The 22,025-nt window shown below is 41.5% G+C and overlaps 1 long non-coding RNA gene across 1 annotated transcript; it reads right to left on the bottom strand.

Moving 5' to 3' along the window:
• Window positions 1–19,600: 19,600 nt before the first annotated feature.
• On the bottom strand, window positions 19,601–20,765 carry LOC143715780 (uncharacterized). The gene is made up of 2 exons (XR_013195887.1): window positions 19,838–20,765; window positions 19,601–19,761 (listed from the first exon to the last, which is right to left on the bottom strand). It is a non-coding gene; the product is annotated as an uncharacterized LOC143715780 (long non-coding RNA).
• Between the last annotated feature and the right edge of the window lie 1,260 nt (window positions 20,766–22,025).

The following is a 22,025-nucleotide window of genomic DNA, read 5'->3' as shown; positions in this document are numbered from 1 at the left end:
TGTTAACTCGGTAGTAGAGGATATTCTCGCAATTCCGCACTGTTTTACCATGCCTGGACGTCACCGCTGCGTTAAAAACTGCTCCAGTACCTCACACGATACATACGGAAAACATAGGAACAATGGAATACAGTTTTTTAGGCTACCGAAATGGACACAGCATCAGGGAAAGTCTCTGACCTGACGAGACGCTGGATTGCTTGGTTGGCTGATGCCTTTGATAAGATTGTCTGCTGTGCCTTAACGAACATGTGCAAAAGTGTTGTTTGAGTGCCTTGTTCATTACTTTTTTATTTCTTTGAAATAAATGCTTGAAACAACTTGATATGGCTTAACAATATTTATTGAGAACTGAATATATATTTTCTGGACAACATAAGTAATAATAATAATAGGCCTACAGTTATTAGTGCAAAAGAACAAATATCTTGTTCTACTAATATATCTACTTCTCCAAATACCGCTGTTTTGCGCTTGGTGTGAGCTTGTTCCTGTAAGGTCCTTTTTCTTTCGCCTTATCTTTTTGCAATGCTTTACTTTCTTCCTTTTTTCCCCTCATATTCGTAGATCCGTCTCTGTCCCGCCAAAATAATAAATGCGTGAAAATAATAAATGCGCGAAAATTAAAGAGCTCTGGAATGTTTAGTAGCGCTTCTGTGAAGTTCTGAAGGCGTTGCCCCTGGCAACCGATAGCATCTCCTACCATCATGGCCGACAGGCTCAGACCCCGCCCAAATCGGCACGTGACTCCTCACTCTCAATAGGCTTAGACTACGTTACCTTGTTTCAGCGAGTTAAGTGTATTAAGTGTGTAATAATCCCACACTTTAGACAATTTCTGCCGTTTATTTACATATTTATTCTCCGCCATCGCGCCAACTAAAATCAAAATATATGCTTCCTGAACAGGTCCGTGTGAATAAACGGTCCGTGGCAGTGTTGCCAGATCTCGCGAGACAAATAAGCAACCAGGCCCGTGAAAACAAGCCCAAAACAAGCGACTTTTTCTCGTAGACAGTATAAGAGCTTTTTCTACGGAGCCCCCCTAGGTTCCGGGAAGAGAAAAATAAATAAACTGTGTGCACGGTTTTCCAATCCGTGGGGACGGATAGTTTTAAACTATGGGCACAGATTGTCAATTTACATCCATGTGGACATATTGGTAAACTGTGCCTAGTTTTGTAAAACTGTGCACACGGTACAGTTTATTTTTCTTCTGTAATGAAGCTTGGCTGTCCATCTAGTGAAAAATTTTGGTACTGCGGCCAAATAAAATCTTACTGAAAGCTAATTTTTTTGAGATATGAACCTAAAATTTGGAACACAACTTCTTCAGATTTTTGGCTTACATTTTCTTGCAGTTTTAGAGTAAAATATATTTTGTAATATATATATATATATATATATATATATATATATATATATATATATATATATATTATATAACATATAAATAATTATATTTTTACATTGTTCATTTTTATAAACTCAAACTTGTGTAACTTTTTTTCTGTTTCACTTGCATAATTTCATAATACTTAACTTCAACAATAATCTGGCAAATGTCTTCTTTAAAACAAGACCAACCCTAGGTCTATATTCCAAAGCATTCTTGAATTACAACCATTTAAGTTTGAATAGTGATTTTCATGTCTATGCGAAAAAAGGGGGAGTGAAAGTTAAATGGTTAAACGATATTAAACTATAATATCTATATCTAGAATATCTAAAATATAATTAATATATAAAAACTCTCCTACAGTCCAGTCACCATCAGTCGCGTCTGCACGCATTTTCATTTAAACGTCACTCACTGACGTTTTCCTAACCAAAAAAAGAAAAAAAACGATTGCCCTGCTCTGCCTCTGATTTGCCAGTACTCATTACCATCTGGGTCAGAGCCAATTAGAAGCAGGATGAGGGTGGGAAAAAACTCTGTATAGGGAAAGGGGAGAGACAGAGGGAACAGGCAAGACAAACTCCTACGTTTAAATAACAGAAAATATCTGCTTGACAACGAGCTGAGAACAAGCCCAAATAAGCAACTACACTTTCGAAACAAGCCCAAAAAAAACGCGACCCGCGACTACCAATATTTGTAAGCGACTTTACAGAAAAACAAGCCCAAAGTCGCTTATAATAAGCGGACTTGGCAACACTGGTCCGTGGGAAACAATCAAATCCCTACGCCGCACGTATAGTGCGCGTCATAGGAATTTAGCGAGGCTTCGAGGCAGAGTTTTTGCCTCGAGGAATTTTTGTAATCGAGTAACTCGAGGAATCGTTTCAGCCCTAATTAGTTCACATTAGCTAATGTATTAACTAACATGAACTAACCATGAGCAATACATGAGTTATTGTATTTATTAATATTTGTTAATATTAGAATACAATATGGCTTAGAATACAATATGGCGCCCAGCGTGGCAGACGTGTTTGCGAAGTGCTCCCGCTATAGGTTTTTTTTTTTGTATTTATTTTAGTGTTAATGTGTACAGTTAATGTAAGGTGCAAGTACGGAAGGATCATTATGGGGTGGTGATGGCGCAGTGGATAAGACACATGCCTCTGGTGTGTGAGACCCGGGTTTGAATCCACTGTGAGACACCAATGTGTCCCTGAGCAAGACACTTAACCCCTAGTTGTTCCAGAGGCGTGCGACCTCGGAAATATAGCAATTGTAAGTCGCTTTGGATAAAAGCGTCAGCTAAGTGAATAAATGTAAATTTACAGCAGAGAAGCACTTTTGAGCATCTAAGTAGCTCATTATGAGCATAATTTGGAACCTTTTATTCAACCATACCTGGACACCTGTTACATCCGGCCAGCACGAACACGGCGGAGACGAGGCAAGAGAGGCGGGCTACATGCTAGGCTAAAGGCCAGAGTTACACGACCACCGCTACCGAGTCTGCTGCTAGCTAATGTCCGCTCCCTTGAAAATAAAATGGATGAGCTGAGAACCAGGACAACAACACAACGTGAAATCAGAGAGTGCTTTACTCTGATTTTCACGGAAACCTGGACTACAGACAACACGCTAGATACAGCCATCCAACTTCAGACCCACTCTGTACACCGCGGAGACCGCACATCGGCCTCGGGGAAGAACAGAGTTGGCGGTGTCTGTGTCTACACCAACGACAGATGGTGTTTAGACACTCAGGTGATGGAGAAACATTGTTCAGTGGACATAGAGGTGCTGATGGTTAAGTGGAGAACCTTTTATTTACCGAGGGAGTTCAGTGCTGTGTTTCTTTTGGCTGTTTACATCCCGCCGCGGGCTAACCGGACCGCAGCACTTGGACTACTGCACGACACTATTAGCAAGCACGAGACTGCGCACCCCGATGCTGTGTTTGTTGTGGCAGGGGATTTTAATCACTGCAACCTTCGGACTGTTCTCCCCAACTACCATCAGTACGTGAGCTTCCCGACGAGGGACAACAACATTCGGGACCACGTCTACAGCAACGTTAAGAATGCATATAAGGCAGCACCCCGCCCCCACTTCGGACAGTCTGACCACATCTCTGTGTTTCTATATCCATCTTACAGGCAGCTCCTCAAACGGGCTCCCGCAGTAAGTAAAACTGTTAAAGTATGGAATGAAGGAACTGATTTTGTGCTACAGGCTGCTTTAACAGTACTGATTGGGATGTGTTTAAGACTGCTGCTGTGAGAGGACTGCACTATGGATTTAAAAGAATATGCCTCAGTGGTTATTAGCTACATTAGCACATATAGACAACATTGTCCCCATCAAGCGTTATAAAACATTCCCAAACCAAAAACCCTGGATAAACTGTGATGTAAGGTCTATGCTGCGTGCCCGTTCCACTGCATTTGCCTCTGGTGATGCTCAGGGCTACAAAAAGGCCAGATACGATCTACGCAGATCCATCAGAGAAGCCAAGAGACGGTACAGAGTGAAGCTGGAGGGATACTATACCACCTCGGATCCCCGGCGCATGTGGCAGGGCATGCAACACATCACAGATTATCAGCAGAGGAGCAGGGAGGTCAGAACTAACCAAAGCACACTACCAGATGAGCTGAATAAGTTCTACGCTCGCTTTGACACCCTCAACACCAGCAGAGGGGCTATCCCAACAGAGGCAGCACAGAGCTCTCCATTCACGGTGACATCAGCTCAGGTGCGCAGAACACTGAAGAGAACAAATCCTCGGAAGGCAGCAGGCCCTGATAACATCTCAGGCCGTGCACTGAAGGTCTGCTAGGCGGAGCTGGCTGAGGTACTAACGGACATTTACAATCTATCCCTCTCACTATCTTTTGTACCCACCTGTTTCAAGACCACTACCATTGTCCCCCTCCCCAAGACAAACACTGTAACATGTTTAAATGACTACCGTCCCATCGCACTCACTTCAATTGTGATGAAGTGTTTTGAGAGGATAGTCATGACCCACATTAAAAAGACCGTTCCAGACACACTGGACCCCTTACCGTTTGCGTATCGTCGGAGTCGATCCATTGATGATGCAGTAAACACTGCCATCCACACAGCCCTCACACATCTGGAGAACAAGGATACATATGTTCAAATGCTCTTTATCGATTACAGCTCAGCATTCAACACGGTCCTCCCAACCAAGCTGGCTGAGAAGCTCCTCATCCTTGGACTGGCACCTTCTCTCTGCAGCTGGGTCCTGGACTTTCTCACAGACAGACCCCCGACAGTCAGAGTTGGTAACCAGACATCGGGTACAAGGATCGTGAGCACAGGGACACCCCAGGGCTGTGTGCTGAGCCCTCTGCTGTACACCCTCTTAGCTTATGACTGTGCCCCCACTCAGCGTAATACCACCATCATCAAGTTTGCGAATGATACAACAGTCATCGGCCTGATCACTGGTGGGGCTGAGACAGACTATAGGGAGGAGGTGGTTCAGCTGGTGTCCTGGTGCCACACAAATAATCTCTCCTTAGATGCAGAGAAAACTAAGGAGATGATTATCGACCCGAGGAGGAGGAGAGATGATCAGCACGGCCCACTTTACATCGGTGAAGCACAAGTAGAGAGGGTGAAAACATTTAAATTCCTCGGCACCCACATCAGTGAGGACCTCTCCTGGTCTCACAACACCCAGCACATTGTCAGTAAGTCTCAACAACGGCTTTACTTTCTAAGAAAGCTGAGGAAATTTGGTCAGTCCACCAAACTCCTTAGCAATTTCTATAGATCTACAGTGAAGAGTGTTGTAGAAATTTTATAGTCATTGATCCCAAACAGGTATCATAAGAGAAAGAACCTATTCAATGTATAAAAGTATATGTGTGTACGTGCTTGTGCGTGACTTTTCAGGAACATATGGGACAGGACCTCTGACCTTAGGGACGGTCAGTTTTGGCCCGGGTTTATTTCAGTACCAGTTTGTGTCTTTAAGTAGAAACTGAACAGCAGTAAGGACCTTATCTGGGTGGGTGAAAGGTACAGCGGGTGAGGAGGAACCTTGAAAACAGTATAAAGGCTGTCTCATATCTTCCTGTTGGGTGTCACTCTCTTGCACAGCGTAACTTCTGTGTACTAGACTGAACCTATTCTTGCAAGAATAAATACTTTTCTTTTTATTAATTTGACTCTGAGTGTCTCTTACGCAGTGATGATGTTTAACAGAATTTTTGCCACAACAAGAGCATCCTGACTAATTCCATCACAGTTTTGTTTGGAAACTGCACAGTACAGAAAAGGAAAGCTCTCAAGCGTGTGATTAAAACTGCACAATACATTTGTGGAACAGCTATTCCATCACTTCAGGACATTTACAAAACCCGGGTAACTAAGAGGGCACATAACATTGTAGCGGCAATGAGAATGAACCAAACACATTTGAAGCTTTTAGGTGACTGTTCAAACATAATCCCACAAAGAGTCTTCACATTCCAGAATCAAATCACCAGACCCAGAGCCATAGGCTCCAGAGAATCTGCAACCGGAAGGACCTTTTATTGTTTAACTAAAGGAAGAACGTTGTCAATGTTTTATAATTTGGCAAAACAGATCTGTTCAGAAATTGTGAAACAAGAGGCCCTAACAAGAGGTCACCTGACCCCTGTGACTAACAGACTACGACTTTCTTAAGGACCAAGGTCCCATGACAGAGATGTAAAACAGACTTCCCCCTTCTTGAAGACCTTTGAATGACCTCATTGTTGAGACTTCTTAAAAACCACAGAGACAAGAGACTTTTCATATAAAAATGCATACAATCATCACAAAACAATTCTTGACGAACTTATAATCAAACATCGTTCAACTACATAATTCTATATTGTGTCTATCTTGTGTCTATTAATCACATATAAGTCATCTAATTGTTGTAACTATTACCTGTGTGAATGAAAGTGTATCGTGTTTCCTATCATTATGCTCATATATTATTAATTCTGAAGGTGGCTTGTTTGAAATCTGTGTAAAAATGTTTATGTTCTTAAAATGGAAATTATGTCTAAACTGAATCCTCTGTTCGAGCTGATGAGTAAGCAGACCACAGATAACACATGATTCACGATGAGAGAATGGGGGGGAATAGAAAAGACCACCTTCTCAAATAACCGTATAGTATCTTATTGTCCGAATTCCAAATTCCTCCAGGAGGCGGGACAAAACACTTGAGTTTAAAACCTTAGACCCGAACAGGACTTTAGTAGAATAATGCGCTAGAAGAATAGAACAGAAGTCGGGCGGGCTCTCTCTCTCGAAGCAGAACAACAGAACAACAAGTCGGGTGGAGCAGACGATGGTTATAGTAACCATGTAGACGCGTAGAGACAAAGAACCCAAATTAAGATCAGAAGAACGGGTTCAACAGCTTCAATCAAGCCATCATCATCTATACTCGTCTCAATTTTCTTTCTTTCCTAAGTTTTCCTTTATTTTCTCGATAAAAGTCTCGGTTCTAAGTTAAGTTTTGCTGCAAAGTTTCGTTTTAACGTTTCAACTGCAAAACCAGCTTCCAACTTCAAAGACTTTCATTCATCCGCGCCAACACACCACGTGACTGGCTGTCCAAGATCTATCCAGGCACACGAGAAGATCAGCCAAACGAACGGACCGGGAAACCCCCTTTATGACGGAAAAGGAATCCCCAAAAGCAACGCAAGGACATGCAAGTAGCCTCCAGACTCTTAGCTGAACTGGTGTATATTGATAAAATTGCATAACCCGCCTAAGAAACGATAGAAGGGTTAAATTAATGATTGATGGTTCGTTCAGGTCATGTCTTATAAGTGCATATAGAAACTTGGGATTTCACCATCTCACTCTTAAAACTCATTCTTTCCTCACTCTCTTCTTTCTGCAACTTGTATGAATGTTTGTGTGCGTGTGTTTGTGTTAGATATTAGTTTTATGTTCTAGGATAATCAATAAAGTCTTGTTTATATTTTAAAGATAATTGTCTTGTGTTATGTGCTTACAGATTTATTGTCTTGAACTGTGATCTAAAGCTACCTATGCTTTTACCCTTGAATTATTTCTAAATTTAGCTGTTAGCTGGGAATTAGTCTTTCTTGGCCAGGAAGATATAATATTTCCTAGAATTGATAATTGTTTATGCTTTCCGTTCATTGGATGAACTGATAAAATGATCATACTATTGATTCTGCTACAGTAAATTCTGAAAATAATTAAATTATTAAATATTGATCATAATCCGTTATGAATAATAATTAGTTATATTTATACGGGCGTATAAATGCTACAACATTATCAGAGACACTACACACCCTCAGCATATACTGTTCACATTGTTACCTTCTGGCAGACGCTATAGGAGCATGAAAGCCAGAACATCCAGACTTAAAAACAGTTTTTATCCACAGGCCACCAGGCTGTTGAATGACTCAGTCTTCTGACAACTTCATACTCGCACTTTAATCACTGTTTGCAATACACTGTGAATGTTTTCATTGTTCAATGTATATTCTTTTTATGATGCTTTTAATGTCTCTCTGCCGAATGCAATTCTACACTTGCATCTTTTAAATATATTGTGTGTATATTGTGTACATTTTATATTGTGGGAAACTTTTGCAACTTAAGAATTTCATTGCATGGTGTAAATCTGTGCATATGACCAATAAACATCTTGAATCTTGAATCATATTAGTTAATACAAATAAAGCTTTTTATTATTTAGTTCACAGTGCATTAACCATTACCGGTATTTCTACCTGATTCCACCAATAAATTCTAATTTAGTTGTTTTAACCTACTTCAATCAGTTTGATGTAACATAAAACAAGGGAATGCTGTATTAACTTAAATCAATTATGTTGACCCAACATACAATTTCCATTAAAGTTCAGGATAGATACATTCGACACATGCACACCTGGTCCTTACTAATCGGAAGATTTTACATCAATAAGAAATTGTGATGTGTATGAGAAATCGCGATGTGTATTAATCACAGTAAGTTGTACCAAAATCGCAATTGACAGCGCTACTCTTCACCACAATGGTAACGGCAGCATTCAATTAGATAAATTCCTCTAAATGTCCATCTGAACATTAAACCTTATAAACTACCAACATATTTCCCTTTACTATAAAATAAAACTCAATCGCTAAATTTACTCATTTACATTTTATTGGATAGGGTTATTAATGGTGAATTAATTGTAAGCCATTATCCAAGTGCTGTACAAAACTATCTTGGTTTCCAGATCTGCTGTGTATGTACATGTATCGCTTTATCCTGAAGTATGTGCATAAATGACAAAAGTAATCTTTCATGAACAAAATTGCACTCCCCATAGAAAGTTGAAATAAATATTTGTTAATAGTATGTTCACTTAACACCAGGGTGTTGATGCGCGGAACATATACAGGGGTGTGTTTCCCATACAATGACATAAATCACCTATTAACTACTGTAAAATAATGAATCTTTGGAGAAATTAACTCTTTCTCTGCCATTTAAGGAAATATCCGGCTTTCCATGTTTTCACTGTTATACAGTAGAGGGTGCTATGATGCATTTTCTGAAAGAGTGCTGAATCTCCTGATCAAAACACAGGTGAAGATGCTGAAGAAACAAGTGATAGCAAATGTAAGCAGAAGCATATGCAAAATTACATGAAGATCCACATTAAACTGCATATAAATCAAAACTACCTAATGTTACGGACGAACTAAAGGACTGTGAAGCTTTGGGGGAGTTGATGGACTTGATCTACTTCATCTGTGTTAGAGTTAACAAGATAGTCATGACTGTTTCCCCAGACTATATTAACATGGTTGCTCCTCCGTTGAACTATGTTACTTATGCAACCCGGCTCCTTGAGAGAGGAACAAGCGTCTGCGTCTCGTTGCCATATCTCAGGCTTGCCTGCACATCTCCTTCAGGCAAAAGAGTTGATGACGTGTAACTCAGGCTTTATATTCACGGGATCTCTGCATGTGATGTCATGGAGTGCCATTTTTTTTACAGAATGTCGGTGTGCATTTAGATGGGCCTCAGAATTCCCTTCTCAGAGACCCGGGTAAAAATATAACCTAAGACGATGTTGAAGTTATGTAAACAAATTATGTTTGTGTGACCAAGGCCAGCACACCTGACCTGAACTGGGCTAACTGGGGCCCAGCCAATTTTGGGGGCACAATGTAGGGGCACAAGGCTTAGACATGAAAAGAATACTATGAAGACAGTATCCACACTACAGGGTGATATATGTAACACTGAATCAGTGTTGGAGTTAATGAGATAATTAAGTGATTAATTGAGTGATGACTGAATGTTATTGAAGACACCTGATGATAACAAGCAGAATCACTGAAGGACAGAGGAACAACAAGAACAGAAAAAAAGAGAAAAACAAGAACGACAAAATCTTTAGACGAAATCAAGTACAAAAGCTCTTATTAAGAATTAACAGAGGTTTGGATGTTGATGTTTTATTGAAAATAATAGTTGGTTTGACGCCACCATTATGTAGATCAGTGTTTGCTTTAGTTGGGCTCTTGACTTTTTAATAGGGGTGTATGTATTCATCTGAACTGTTGTGGTATCGATGACATGGTTTATTGCATGCAGTCAGCTGATGAATCCAGTCAGTCAGTCACTGGTGATCCACACTCCAATCCAGAAAGGGGTGTGCAAATTCCTTTTGTTTTTTTATCAGCTCTGAAAAAAATGTGACTCAGGCTATATAAAAGTGTATTCTGTGTAGTGCTTAATACTCTATAGGAGGCTGTACTGTACTAACTACTAATAGGGCACTAAATGTCGCTGTATCTTGTTAATGATACAGTTTTAATCATCACATAGTGGCCTGATTTGCTGATCTCATGAGAATCACTGATTATTAGTGATGGGAAACCGAGGCTTTCTGAAGCGGTTGAGGCTCTCATCAAATTGTGCCGAAAAAAGGTTAATTACTCTCAGCTTTTAACCAGTGCACATTAGTGACATCTAGTGGTCAGACTTGTTTTCTCCACCATACAGTATCTAACAAATCACCGCGAACCAGAAAAGGCATGTGACCAAACAAAGCTTCGGAAGTCCGTGACATACAACAGTGGAATCAATCTGGGCTCAATAAAGTTCTATCTAATCTGATCTAATCTAATCTAAATTAATTTCTGACAACGAGACCACGGATTTCACATATTGGTCAATTGTCAACGGATTCACGTATTGATCAATAATATAAAATATACAAGTGATCATAATTCGTAATGACGTGAGTAGTTGAAAAAAAATATTTTCAGTGTTCCGTTTTTTTACAATTTATGTTATAGGGAAGTATAGCACGATACAGTGTGTGATACAATAGTGCTTTGAAAACTGTGTCTGAACACCGGTATAAACCTTCCCATGATTATAGTAACCCTTTGATTTTACTGCATGAGATCCAGCATGGTATTAATCAGATAAACTAAACAATAAAAAAAAAACAAAAAGGGCTCCTATTTAAAAACGTACTCGGTTACGTACGTAACCTCGGCAATACTCGTTCTCTCTTCTAGAGAGAACCGAGGTTACGTACGTAACTGAGTACGTTCTCTTATGAGAGGTTCTCTCGTATTGCGTAAGTTGCTTACGCTAAGGGAACCCTTTGACCAACGCCATGCGCGCCAAGCATCCACTTCATGAATCCCAGGGATCCCTTGGAACATAGATAAGTGGGAATCATGTGGCCAGTAACGCGGCCGGCAACGTATACATACGTTTTATAGAGCGGCGTTGCCGGTCTATATAAGCATCTCAACCCATAAAGTGCAGCTCAACCAGGAGAGCTAAAGTCACGTGAGAGTAGTCTGCGCACGATCAGATCTGGGCAGAACATACACCCCACTCATACTGACAAGGCGGGAACTTCCAGGTTATAAAACCTAACAAATGTGGATGGAGAGGCCCAGCCCGCCGCCTCACAAATATCATGAATGGAAATCCCACTGGCCCAAGCCCACGACGAGGCCACGCCTCTAGTGGAATGAGCCCTGACGCCCAAAGGTCATTGCAGACCTTTAGACGCATAAGCAATTTCAATAGCACCAGGCGCCCTGGTGCCCCGACACATTTAACTGATGACAGAGCTGTCAGAAAAAACGGTTATGAGCGAGAGGTTCTTTAGATCCACGGAATCTAGCGGTTCAAAGGGGCATGCTTTCAGGGCCTCTAGGACCAAAGAAAGATCCCACATAGGACCCGACGGGGGCCGCGGGGGATTCATCCTCCTGGCTCCTCCAAGGAAGCGGATGACAAGCTCGTTCCTTTCCATTGATGGCCGCGTGTCGACTCAGCGAACGCTGCAACGGCCGCCACATATTATTTAAACGTGGAAGGGGACCTGCCCTTTTCCAACAGCTCTTGAAGGAAGCCAAGCAACCACCGCACCCCATATGTTCGTAGGTCTAGATTTCTGTCGGCACACCATTTGGTGGCAGGACGACGGGTATCCGTTGATTGACCATACGTGCAGAGACCAGCGCTCCGGATGGGGATGCCAGATTGAGCCATGGCTTGAGAGAGGAGATCTCTCCTCACCGGAATCGGCCAAGGGGCTTTCTTGATTTGGTTCTCCCACCGTGGGGCTATGAGGAGTACCGAGTGGCACGTTTCCCTGATTCTCTTGATCACCTGTGGCAACACTGAGACCAGAGGGGAAGCATAAAGTGGACGGCTGGGCCAGATCTGGGCTAGCGCGTCCTCGTTCTTCGAAAAGAACATTGGGCAGTGAGTGTTGTCCTTTGACGCAAAAAGGTCGACTTCCGCATTGCCGAAAAGGCGCCACAGCGACTGGACTGTCTGGGGGTGCAGGGACCATTCCCCTGGGGGAACGTTGTCCCTGGACAGTATGTCTGGGCTGTCGTTCAGATAGCCTGGCACATGCATGGCTCTCAGTGAGCGCAGGAAGTTCTGAGACCATACGAGAAGGCGTTCCGCCAGATCGCAGAGATTCCTGGATCTGATAACGCCCTGACGGTTCACATAGGACACCACAGACATGTTGTCTGACCGGACTAGAACGTGGTGGTCTCGTATGAACGGGAGGATGCGCTTCAGCGCGTTCTCGACCGCTATCATCTCCAGACAGTTTATATGAAGGTGTTTCTCTCGGTCTGACCACAGGCCAAAGACAGGTCTGCCCTCGAGGAGAGCGCCCCAACCTGAGTTGGAGGCGTCCGTCGAGATGACCTTTCGGTATGAAATAGCCCCCATGGTCACTCCCCGCTGGTATCAGTCGGCCGCTTACCAGGGCTGCAGAGCTGAAACGCAGCTCTGAGTCTCTCTGATTTGCCTGTAGCCGGACGCCCAAGCCCGGTGAGGCACCCGAGCGTTCAACCAGTGTTGTAGCGGGCGCATGCGCAGTAGGCCCAGCTGGAGCACTGCTGCAGCTGATGCCAAACAGCCCAGCATCCTCTGAAATGTTTTCAGAGAAGCGAGCCGTCATTGCCACAGAGTCCAGTTCTATCCCCAGAAAGGAAACTGACTGACTGGGCAGTAATGACCTCTTGATCCAATTGACCGTGAGACCCAGGCTTTCCAGATGACTGAGGAGCACTGTTCTGTGAGATAGGAGTTCTATCTCTGACTGCGCCAGAATCAGCCAATCATCCAAATAGTTCAGAATCCGCAGGCCCTGATTTCTCTCCATGCAATTCGTAAATGTACGGGGTGCTAAAGTGAGGCCGAACGTGAGGACAGTGTATTGATATACCTGACCGTCGAAGGCAAATCTCATGAATGGCCTGTGACAGGGTATTATCTATATCTGAAATTAGGCGTCTTTCAGATCGAGAGAAATAAAACAGTCCCTCGGGCGAATTAGCGCTAGAATTTGTCGAGGAATGCGTCGAGGAATTCGGCGCGCTTGGACTCTCTCATGTCTGCGAGTGTCAGCCAGAGATGCCTCTCTGTGACGTTGAGCAAGGCCATGCATCTCCCGATCGCCTGAGCTGCGGATTAGGTGGCGCGAAGGGAAAGGTCCGTCGTGCTTCTTAAACCCGTGACGGCAGCTGGATCCGGGCCCTTCTTGTCCCACTCACGGAGGAGGTCGGCCTGAAGGATCTGGAGAACAGCCATGGAATGCAGGGCGGACGCGGCCTGTTCGGCGGCTGAGAAGGCGTGGCCGACAAGGGCTGACGTGGTCCTGCAGGCTACCGCTTCCTCCACAGGGGGGATGGATTTGATTTCACTTGGGAGAGCGCCGAGGAGACATGAGAGTGGAGCCTCGCGGAGAATGGAGCATTCCACGATTTAGCCAGCTCTGAGTGGAGCTCCGGCAGGAAAGGTGCAAACCTGGAGGTGGACTCTTGGCGGCGGCTCTGCTGAAGAAAACAGCCGTCGAGTCTGTTAGGTGCGGGCTCCTCAGGCGGCGACCACTCGAGACCGAGCCGGTCCACACCCTTATAGAGGAGGTGCATCATTTCCGCGTCCACGCCTGCCCGAGTCCTGCCAGATTCCTGGATCGAGGAGCGGGTGGAGTGAAGAGAACCCGACCACCCCTCACTGTCCCAAGCAAGGATGGAGCAACTGTCACCCGCGGCGTCTCCTTCCGCCTCGTCACCTGAAGCGACGGCAGTGTGGGCTGAAGCCGGCTAAAACCTTCTGTGGTCCCGAAGAGGGTGGAGTGACAGTGTCCATATTGAAAACTCAGAAGCTCTTCACAGTGGACACAGCCTCCCAACAAAAGGGCGAGGACTGCGAGGTCTGGGCCCAAGCAGAGAACACAGATCACATGGCGGTCTCCTGCGCTGAGCGGGGCTCTGCACGAGCCACAAGAAATGCGAGGCATTTTTAGAAAAACGCTTCACGCTCTTTTAGGAGTGAGTGTCGCAGCGGTGAACGCTCACAGCAATGCAAGATGCAAAGGATACTCTTCGCCGGATAGCATAGCAGGCGAAGAAGGCTGAAGGCGGCGAAGGCGACCGGCTTCCTCAGGCACTTTCCTCTGCTTGCAGTCGCTGGTTTCAACGGCGGCGGCTTCTCTCAGAGTCCAGCGATGCGGAGAACTTCGCTGAAGAGATGAAAATCAGAGAAGCAGCCTCCGAGCCGTACTTTTATACGCTAAACCACGCCCATTCTGGCGGGAGCGGGCTCTACGCGTGTAGAGGGCGCGACGTCACGCACGAGGCTCAGTGGTAGGCTGCAGCAGTTGCCGCAGGGCAGCCAATGAGCACGCTAGATAGCCTGCCCTAGGTCTGCTAGCTGCTGCACTGCGTTGACAATAAATACAAAATTAAGGATAATTCTTGGCTTCATATCTCGAGAAAAGATGACTTTACCCGTAGCGTAAGCAACTTACGCAATATGAGAGAACCTCTCGTAAGAGAACACAATGTACACTAAACACTGGAAAAATCTTACGCTTTATAGACACACACAGATATCAAGAATCAGTGTATGAATCTCAACGGTGACATGCTTCATGACGCAATGCATTCTGGGTGAATCACAAAAAAATCATCCATGGCTCCCAGAATGCATTGCGCCATGAAACATGTCACCGTTGTTGAGATTCATACGCTGATTCTTGATGTCCCTGTGAGAGTTACACTTGGGATTAAAAAATGTGTAAAATATGCAAAATGTTATAATAATATTTCAGTTTTTTAGATTAAACTGTGCTGGTTTTCTTACTATTAAAGGGATAGTTCAATTCTGTCAGTAATTACTCACCCTCATGTGTTTCCAACCCCGTAAACCTTCGCTCATCTTCGGAACACAAATTAAGATATTTTTGATTAAATCTGAGAGCTGGATCACTCCTCGATAGGCTTCTAAGGGATTGAAACGTATTCCCCGAAAAGTTATTAAAGACATCGTTAAAATAGTCCAAGTGACTACAGTGGCTCAATCTTAAGTTTATCAAACGACGAGAATACTTTTTCTGCGCAAAAACAAACAAAAATAACGACTTTATTTTAACTATTCATTTCCTTCTCTGTGACCTCGGACAAAAGAAATTATATATATATATTACAATTAGAAATTGTAACCAATTACAAATAGGTTACAATTACAACAACAATTACAATTTGAACAATATTTGAAGTGTATTCTTTCTTTGTAAAAAGTATACATTTTATCATACGTATTAAAAAAAGGTAAGGATTCATTAGTTTGAATATTGGAACAAACCCTATAATAACTACTTTATTTTTGACAAAACATCCCATACTATAGTATATTTAACACATGAGCAGAAATTGGCGAACAAAAGCTTACATATTTAATGTGACAGTAGTATTTTTTTACAGTCAAAACTTTATAAACTATCCAAAACTAATCACAAAATCTTGTCTAAACATTCATATTTAGTCTGTAACATATTGTGTTTATGATATATTGGCATATACATGTTAATTTGCGGTTTGTTGCTTATACAGACATTTTATTTCAACATATTTCAGTCTATTTTTACTCACCTTAGTAGGCTATAGCAATATAGTTTGGATGTGTTCATGTAAAAATAACATTTTTACTAATGTAGGTGCAAGAGTGAATGAATGGCATAGACACGCCCTGTATAACTGAAGTAAACAACGCGCGCGCCTGTGTCATTCGTTCATCATTTAGCCTACACACAGACACGCAATTCATATAACAGTCTTTTTGCGGTTTATGCCTGGTTCAGATTACACGATTTTAGCCCGATTTTGGCACGATCCGTTTTACGTAGGGTGTCGTGGGGATTCGTAAACGACAACGGGCGTCGGGACGCAAGATTTGATCGTATCATCTCGTATAGTGTGTCATAGTGGGCGACAACCTACGTCGCGTCTGTGATGCTTCACGATATCACGACAAAAAGACAAGCATGTTTAATTTTTTTAACGGTCGTCCACGACGGGTTCCGTCACATGTATGAGGTTGACCAATAGGAGCACAGAAGCTTTTCCGTACACAACTTTCAAAAATGGCGAAGAAAGAGAGACGATGGTGCTACTAGGTGGAGTTATGACATGGAGGAAAGGTTCATAAGAAAACAATATTTTACCTCAAGTTCTCTTTGGAAGATTGACAGCCCATACTGTCCTCTTCGAGCAATCCAGGAACGTGTCCATTGTCGGGTTTTCTTTCTTTTTTTTACGTTTTTCTGAACACAGGACAGCCAATACAACACTCACCGCTTCATCCATTGTTTGTTTACGTTTGTTTCCGGAAGTCACTCGCTACTAGTTTCGCCTGCTCAATGACGCGCGTCGTTAAAGACGGCACACGATGACTGGTCAGGAAGCAACGTGTAGTCAGACATGTTTCTTGTCCACGACACGACAAGATTTTAGGAATCGAAATTGCGTAATCTGACACAGTGACTATCGTAACAGACAAAAAAATTGTGTAATCTGAACCTATTCAATATAGCGATTAGAACAAAGCAATTAAGAATAAATGACTACATCAGCTGGATCCGTTGCTCCTCGAAATGAAACTACCAGCACTTCTGGTACATTTTCCAGGGTTATTAGATAGTATTATTCCTCACAGCGTAGCAAGTCGAGGTTAAGTGCAAGATTCTTATTGAACATGATGTGTTTTATAATCCAGCTGGTGGGCGTTGGCATGTTTGAATGGCTTGTCTTAGATCATTTGCGTTTGAATAGCGTGCGCTTTCCGTGGGCGTGGCACATTAACGCGTAATCAGGTATAATGAGCTGAAAAAAAAAGACTGACATCTCTCTCTTTTCATACAGATTACATAAACTGAGAATATTTGTTATTTTATATAAATTAATTCATTTAAAAGAAGAGAGTTCAAGCTTCATTATGGAAAGACACTCGTGCCTGTATGACAAGTATTCACGGAATTACAGTTAATTTTCGGACGCGTTTCAGAATGGACTTCACTGACAGAGAGAAGGCAAAACTAGCATCATGTTTATTTTCTTTATTTGACTAAAAGCACAATACTTTATTTTTTTGTGTATACTCACAATATAAACAGACACTTAACAGGATCGAATGATGTATAACACTAACACGTAAGATCAAAATCAACAGAGTATTTTGATAGTTCTACAGAACTTCTGTAGATGTCTGACAGAAATAAAGTCAGTATGGTTAGCAGTGTTGGGTAAGTTACTCAAAAAGAGTAATCCATACAAATTACTAATTACTACTTTAAAATTGTAATTTGATTACATTACTGATTACTGCATGTAAAAAGTCATCAGATTACTAATTACTTTACTTTCAAGTTACTTTGAAAACTTATTAAAACTACAAGAATACACTACAAAGTGAAACTCAGTTCTTTCCGTAATTTAATATTGCAGAATACAGACATCCCAAGTCTCCTGGAAGTTCCGGGAGTCTCCCGCATGTTGGTAGCGGCTCCCTGATGCCCGCAAATTAGTTCAAATCTCACGGAATCTAGAGCGAGCGAGAAAGAGCACGCATGCGAGACAGAAGAGAGGGCTGTTTCTCAATATGTTCTTGTGGACTTGTGAAACGTCATCAGTCGCTGCCCAAATACGGTTCCAATTCAAAGTTCACATCTAGCCAAGTCCAGTTCAAGACCCCTGTTGTGTTCCTGATCCGCCCCTTTTACCCAGGATGCATCGAGAGGTGACTTTAACTTTGTAGCCTATTAGAGAGCTGACTTATGTTTGACTGAACTGTTTGCTTTATTTCTAATTGTACAGCTTCTTACACGTTTTAGGCTACTAATACTTTTATACTGGATATTATTGAGCATTAAAACTGACATTTAACAAAAAGAGAAAGGGTTGTGTAATTTTATTTTATATATTTTAAAATATATAGAATATTTTTTATATTTATTTTATATATACATTCTCTTCACTGTATGTACATGTATAATAAAATAAAATGACAAGCCTGTCTCTGTTAAATGTCAGTTTTAATGATCAATAATGTTTCATATTTTTAAAATGAAAACAAAAAGAAGCAGGGTTGTGTTTTATATATCGTGTTGTTATAAATATATGCAGTGAAGATAATCAATGTACGCGTTGCCTGAACCACATTTGTGTGGCCATTAATATGTTTACGATTTTTTTCAATGAAAAGAGGCAGAGTTGTGTTTTATAACATATTTTGTTTTATTGTTGACGAAAAGAGGCAGAGTTGTACTTTATACCATATTTCGTTTAATTGTTGCCTGAAATATAGCTACATAAAGAGATAACCGGAGTAGCCAGAGCGTGCTGAGTGACGAGATCAAGAACGCCGCGGTTCCGTTTGCAGAATAACCGGACTCGCGCCCTCTCTTTCTCGGGAGTTCGTTCTCCTGAGTCAAACTTGGCAAGTCTGAACTACCATGGACGCAAGTCCGAAGTTTGCGTAGGCTACTTCTATTGAGAAACGGCCAGACTGTGCTCCAAACCGTGTAGCGCTGCGTGTGTATGTGCCTCATGAAGCGCGTTCTCCGGTAATTCATTAAAGCTCATGCTGTCGCAGCCAGCCAAACGTGATTAGAAATGCATTTTACTAAATATTTTTTTCTTAACAATACATTTGTAATGCAAGTAACTTAATTTTATTGACATCAGTAACCGTAATCAAATTACATAAATTTAAAATTTAATGAGTTACATTACTGCGTTAACACGAAAAGTAATTAGAATACAGTTACTTTGTAACGCGTTATACCCAACTCTGCTGGTAAGTAATAAGTGAAGCTGGTAATGCTGTTTGTGGAGTTGTTTAATCCTCCTCTGCTGAGATCTTCAGAGATTTAATGTCTTCTTTTATCTTCAGTTAATTTCATCTAAGGCTGTGGCTGAAGTCAGTTGTAGTTTCTGTTCTTGTTGTTCCTTTTTCCTTCAGTGATTCTGCTTGCTATCATCAGCTATCTTCAATAACACCTAGTCATCACTCAATTAATCACTTAACGAGCTCATTAACTCCAACCCTGATTCAGTGTTACATTCAACACCCTGTAGTGTGCATACTTAGTTTTCATTTCATCTGGGCTAACCTATGCCGGTCTACATGAAAACAAAACTGGCTGGGCCTCAGTTAGATAGACCAGGTCAAATGACCATTTGGGTCCCACTTGGAATTTTAGTAAGTCTTATTATGTTAATTATGATTTTCAAGTAATTGTGTGTTGATTTAAGAATGTTCAGATGTTTGTACTGAAAAACAAGACATACTTAGGGAGAATTTATTTATTTTATTTTTTCAGTGTGACACTTGTGAGCTAAATGGCATGAAGAAATGAGCATTCATCCCCCAGTACTGTCTCCAGCAAATCTGCTTTGTCATCCTCTGTTTAACTCTTGGCCCAGTCATTTAGAGCACTGTAAACATGATCCTGTTCTTATAGCTGAATGACAGATGAATTGACACACTCAATATGATGTAACATTATATTTCCGTTTAATAAACACTAACCTATGTTCTCACTTCCACAAACTCTCCGTAACACAAACAGAGAAAGAATGTGAGCAAAAGGGGAGTTAAGAAAGAGGGAAAAGGTGAATATAACCAATTTTATAGAAATTTTGTACATTCAATTCAAGAAACATGCAAAGTTTGCAGAAATCAGAACAGAGCACATGGCAAATTTTCAAAAATGCTGAACCCAATAAAGTTTTTTTTTTTTTACAGTGAGAATAGTGATAATGTATATTATATATAAAACAATAACCACAACATCGAGAAGTTAAAAGGGGCACAGTTGGATGAACCTCACAAAACCTGCCAAGGGCATTTCTTGGTCATATTTCATATTAAAATGAAAAGCTAAATAAAATAATGTGTATTTGTATAAAATGAGTGCATGGGCATGACAGGAAGGTGCTACATTTACATAAATGTCACAATGCAACAAAAAAAAAACACCAAAAAAACCATAATGTCTCAAAAATAGGCTTTGTTTTCCAAAGTTGCATCTTCGCTTGTTCTAATTCACATAGTTTACTGTCTTCTACTATAAAGAGATTATCAAACATACTTTGTAAACAGCATTTGCACATATTATGACCAATTGGTTTGTATGACTTTTCAATTTGCCCTTATTACTGAATAATTATTCAAAAATTATTGTGTTCGCACTCACAATAGAGCAATTTAAAACTGAGTAAATATTTCAAAGTTAAATATATTCAAGAGAGGAATTTCCGTTACTTTTTAAAAGTTTGGGAATAACAATTTTCAAATTCCCTAACATTTTTCCACCTTTTTCCATGAATGTGTGAACCCTGTGGATGAGGTAAACATATTCCATTAAAATGCAAACCCTCCACAGTCGAAAGCATCAAAATCAGAGTCTCCCTCAAAGTCGAAGCTGTTAATATGTGGCGACTCTATGGCTTGGCTGCAAGCGTGGTAGGAACTGCCTCCCCCCATCTCAGAGAAACCTGTGGAGTGAGTGATTTCAGGAGCGTGAGGAGCCAGGTTAGAGGAGGCGGGTGCACAGGAGTTCAGGTAACCCAGCGCTGAGGACGCGGCCGCTCCACCCATCAGCAGACAGACGGCTCTCACAGCCCGTGCGTCGCTGCTGTTGCCGTGGCGGAGGCAGTCTGCGGAGTGAAGGGGCGGAGCCACTGTGGGGCTGCAGGGAGGCCGTTGGTTTATGCTGCCTAAAGTTCACAACAGAAACATTTGTAGATAAGTGTACATAAACATGTTGACATTGTATCATTGCATATGCACTATCCACAATCACAGAGGCTGTTCATTATGTGCTGAGTCAACGTTTACAGAGGTCAGAGAGAAGTAGCGGCACCACAATGGCCTACTTTATTTGATTGACAGTGCTGTTCCAGACAGTTAAGCTGCCACCTTTCTCCTATTAAACTTCAAATAAAAAGAAAAGACCAGGCTCAGACAATGTTATTAAAATTTTTGTCAACTCCTAATGGCAAAAGTCAAGGTTACAACCACTCAAATAACAGCAGCTAACAGCATGTTATTTCAAGGGCTGAATTGCATGAATGTATTTTACTGCCTAAATGTTTTTATCCCCTATGTAACAAAAATATATGGGAATATACTGCAAAATATAATGCGATATATTACATAATACATTTCCATTTATGAAAAACTAGTGCTTATATTTTTCAATATACTGCAATATATGCATTGACCATGTATGGTTATTAATACATATACAATATTTATAAATGAAGACAAAAATAGCATTACATGTAATTTTCACAAAGTTTTATCCTTTATTGTGTACATATATTGCACATACATGTTCCCATATAAATGTGAATGTATGTTATACACATATATACACTCACATTCACGGAATGAGTTACAACAGATTTCTAGTTCCCAGCATGCTTTGCTTCTGACTGACTTCTGAAAGGAGAGCAAATATTAAAATGAAGTGTTATTTAATGTGTTTTACTCAATATTAATATGGGGGGGGGGGGGATCTGTTAGTGTTTAATACTCTATTATTTTGGAAAGTTTTTCTGGTATGTGTGAGTTTTTGGGATCACCATTGTGCTAAAGAGTCGAGTCTGTGGTTCGGTTGATGATTGGCCAAAGAACAATAATAAGATTATAACTAATACATTTAAAAGTAGAGGCTGTGCATTCCTCAGCACAGTGATAGTCTCTTAT

The sequence above is a fragment of the Siphateles boraxobius genome, unplaced genomic scaffold (genome assembly GCF_051911475.1).
Source record: "Siphateles boraxobius isolate OS27281-9 unplaced genomic scaffold, OSU_SipBor_1 6, whole genome shotgun sequence".
Lineage (NCBI taxonomy): Eukaryota > Metazoa > Chordata > Actinopteri > Cypriniformes > Leuciscidae > Siphateles > Siphateles boraxobius.
Note: the sequence above shows the minus strand (reverse complement) of the source record. Positions and strands in the feature narration are given on the sequence as shown.